Source organism: Geospiza fortis, unplaced genomic scaffold, assembly GCF_000277835.1.
Source record: "Geospiza fortis unplaced genomic scaffold, GeoFor_1.0 scaffold1047, whole genome shotgun sequence".
NCBI classification, from domain to species: domain Eukaryota; kingdom Metazoa; phylum Chordata; class Aves; order Passeriformes; family Thraupidae; genus Geospiza; species Geospiza fortis.
In genome coordinates, this window is record NW_005054589.1 from 308,669 (window position 1) to 312,846 (window position 4,178).

General features: G+C 42.5%; 1 protein-coding gene across 8 annotated transcripts in view; it reads right to left on the bottom strand.

The window, feature by feature from the left end:
- Positions 1-2,926, bottom strand: part of LOC102043041 (rap1 GTPase-activating protein 1) — a 43,902-nt gene extending 40,976 nt beyond the window's left edge. For 2 of the 8 annotated variants that reach the window (XR_004082646.1, XM_031064419.1), the window contains exon 1: positions 2,867-2,904. The gene's annotated coding sequence lies outside the window, so the exon portion shown is untranslated. Of the gene's footprint in view, positions 1-2,866 lie in introns of all 8 variants that reach the window. The other 6 variants (XR_004082645.1, XM_031064423.1, XM_031064418.1 and 3 more) reach the window with 6 other exon arrangements.
- Positions 2,927-4,178: the final 1,252 nt, after the last annotated feature.

Sequence of the window (4,178 nt, forward strand, 5' to 3'; positions counted from 1 at the left end):
GCTGCCGCCCCTCCCCCGCTGTGGCAGAGCGTTTCCCCTGGAGCCCCCGCTGTGCGAGCCCATGGATGGAGCACAGCGTGCAGGAGCAGCTGCTGGGACAGCCGAGCCGGGGATGCTGCTCTCCAGGTTGTGTGAGGGTAACACAAGCACAGCGTTAGACAAGGACAGCAGAGGGGTTTCACTTATTCAACTCTGCTGTAGAACATCACATCTTCAGGCTTTCAGTATCCAGTGAGGAAAGTGAGCATCAAAGCAGTTCTCCACAAATCCCCATTCTTTTAAAGGGAAGGCTAGGAAGATACTGCATCCACTAAATCCAAATCCGTGTCATTTGGACCTGATATACATCAGGTACCGCAGAGATTTGGCTCTGCATCCATTATGAAATAGCTCATTGATGCAATGTGTAAACTAGGGAGGCTTAATTTTTCAGAGGTCACAAATGCCTTAATCACATGTATTTCCATTCGCTCATCAACAGATTCACTCATCAACAGATTGTCATTCCTGATTAAAAAAAAAAACAAAAAACTGAGCATGAGAACATGGTCTGCTATAGAAAGAATATGAATAGACCTGTGTTTAAATGAGAACACAGAGTTCTTCTGGACACGTATTTTTTTTCCCTGTGCTTCTCACTTTCATTCCACAGGATGATGTCATTTATTCTCTTTACATCAAAACCTATAAAAGCAGCAGCTACAGCCTTACGCCAAATGTCAGCCTCACACTGGGTTTTTCCTAACTAATGAAGAAGACATAAGGAAACACAGAACAGGAGACAGAATTTGCCAGAGAGCTAGGAAAAGATGTAAAGAGTGCAAACAGTATGCAGACAGACCAGGCATTAAAATATGAGCTAGCAGATAGAGATGGAGAAAAAAAGAAAAATGCAGAGAGCAAGGAGTTATTTCAAAGTTTTGGGGATGAATGCACCATTTTCATCCTAATGCTTCCTATAAATTCTAGTCTTGAAAGGCCTGGATAGAAATGATTATGTGGACTTCAAGGATCTGTGGGTGGGCACAGAGACTGTAAGGAGTAAGGAATCAAGATAGGTGACAACTTTGAGTGGACAAAGAAGGAGTCCACTTGCTGTTTTTAGTAACTTGCATGGAGTCAAGGTAACTCAATTTCCTTTTGTCTACCTCTTGTAATTCCCCAGAAGATCTGATGCTGAAGCATGGGCCAATTCATACATCCTCACTCCAACTCAAGTGCCTCCTAAATGGACTCAGGGCACTGAATAGAGCAGCTGCTCTCTGCACAAGCAGGTCTTACTCATTCACCTGAATCTCTGAGTAGAGATGTGACTGGACCAAGGCAAAGAGCCAAGCTTGCCATTTCTGCTGCATCTAGGAAGGAGGAAGAGACATTATTTTTTGCTGTTAGAGAGGGCTGCCAGCAGTAACTACTGCCCTCCCCCATCTCAGGGTCATTATCAGCAGCGCTATCAAGCCTGGCCATGGTGAAAGCAAAGCATACAGAGAGGCTCAGGTCTTTCTGCCATTCTTGTTCTTCGGCAGCTTGCCACTACAGACAAGAGCCAACTTTGTTCACATACAAAACCACACTGAACTCAGCTTTCATTTAGCTGCCTTACAGCTTTACCTAACCTTCTGTGTAACTCCAGTTATGTACAAAGCCCTCAACATGCATAAGCAAAACAGCAAACAATTATTAAATACCCTAATTACTGTTCTAATTACCTTCCTTTAGCAATAGCAATATGAATAAATCACATGTAAGCAAATCACAGGACTGCTTTCTGTTCCTCAACTTACAATCAAGCCAGCGATTGTTACTATTTACCCTGCTGATGCAAAAATATTCTGTTATAAGCCTTCTGTTGTAGTAAGTAGATTCAGCTCCTATTAATACTCATGTTCTTATATGACTAATACAGTGTACTTACAGTCTCAGATTTTAATCCCTATATGTGTCCGTACCTGCATGTATCATTATGCATTTTATCGTGATGACGTGGTTTAGGGACTGGGATATAAGTTTTTGTTCTTTCAGGTATCCTTGTAGGCACATTAATATATGTATTACAGTAATTGCTGTCTATACCTTTTGCTATGTATTTTCCTATTTTTGTTAGCAGATTTTTTCAATGTGTTTCATTTCATTAGCATTTTCTCTTGCTCACGTAGGAGAAGTCTGTATTAGCTGTAACACAGAAACTGGTCCCTGCAATTCTGTTAATTGAGTCATTGTAAGAACATCAGCAGCTCCACGGAAGCTGCGCAGTACCACAGAAACACAGCAGTATATCCTTCAAGGGTAAACTCTTCAGGGCAAAACCTGTATTTTTTTAAGTTTTACTTCAATATTACACAAACTCATAGCTGCATCCACAGACAGAAACACACATGTTCTCACATCAGCTGTTTCCACAGATCTATGCACACAGTTTCTAAATATAGCACCGGGTGTGCACAGACAGCACCTCCCGCAGCGCACTTGGACTCCTCATTTTGTGTCTAGGACTGACATAATCAGGGTGGGATTCCTTTGAGTCTGGGCAGACCCTCTCTCATGTCCCCCCATCCCTTTAGTTAGTTTCATTTCCTACACAGACATCTGCTCTCCCCACCTCCACTCTCCATTTCTCTCTCTGCAACTGCTTCTCTACACAATGCAGAATAGCACAATGTCTTTTAAAAAGCACACACACTTTCCCTGATGAAGCTGAAACTGCCCCAAACTCTATCCATTACACAACGCCACGGAAGCAGCAGAGAAGATCTGGATCAACCCTCCCCCACCTATCTTTGCCCCCATTCCTTCTAGATGCAAAATATTTTTAATTGGCATTGCAAGCAAGACGAGAATAAAAGCAGCTAAGCTGTTCATCCCCTACCTGAGCAAGGATCTCTCATCCCCAGCTGGTGAGCAGATGGAGACAGGGAACCCAGCTGCTCTCCTTTCCTTGCACTATCAATTATTCACGTAGGTTGCAGTGTCCTCCCTCTCCCTCCCTCCCTTTCTCCTCCGCTGCCCCCACCTGCAGCTGAATGGAGATCGAGCAGGTCGGTGCTGTCACACTTGAAACTAGAGATCATTGTCGATTGAACAGCCAGCCTGTGGAGCAGCTGTGCTCTTAAGCAGAGAAGATTTGCCCTGGCAGAAGGGAACAGACTGGCAGCTCCAGAGGTGGAAGACAGGCAGCTCTGTACATCCACATCCTGCTCCCTGCGCTTCTAATCTCAGACCTGCAGGGATGACCTTTAAAAATGAAAGAAGGTTTTTTTGGTTTTGTTAGGTTTGGTTTTTTGGTTTTTTGTGGGTTTTGTTGTTGTTGGGGTTTTTTTGTTTTGTTTTGTTTTTTGTTTTGGGTTTTTTTGTTGGGTTTTTTTTTGTTGTTGTTTTGGGGGTTTTTTTTGTTTTTGTTTTTGGTTTTTTTTACCAGAGAAAAGCACATTTTCCTAGTCTTCTCAAGTATAATGGCTGTTATTTGATGACAGTGAACTGGGTCATGCCAATTCATGTATATAGATCAGAGCAGGAAGGGAAAGTAGAAGACTGGAAAAATCTGAAACGTGATTACATAGTACTGATTTAGTCCCATAGCAAAGGCACAGGGAGAGGATAATTTAAGGGGACAGAATGACATGGTACTTTCTGTAAATGCTTTTGGTAGTCATGAATCATGAGACTGACCTGTGGGTTGGAATGATTCTTCAGTCGCAATTTTTGTAGATAATTAAAGGATTCTTACATGGTACAAGTCTTAGGCAAAGGTAAAATGAGTTCTGGCAGACCTGGGTCAAGGCATTTAAAGCATTTTGCCTTTGTAGAGGGCTACCGCCCACAACTGGGTGAATTTTCTAGATCTGCCTCACAGCAAAATTAGGTTGAAATCTCAGGACAAATTAACTGCTGGAGTAACTCACCCTGAATCATCCCAGTGCCATCAGTTTGCTGGGGGCCCTCCTCCTGTGTCGTCTCAAACATCACAATACTTTGTTCTGTTAATTCTTTCCATGGCCATAGCTGTGCCAGAATCACCAGAGACAAATAAAAAAACCAACAATCCAGAGTGCTCAAACAGTAGGTCATCATAGCTTTTCTGCCCCATTTAACTTTTCCCATCTTTTGAAAAAAATGTCTGCAGGAATTTTACCAGAAATAGTGAAGAATATCCTGAAATTACATTAAAAATAAAATGCCAA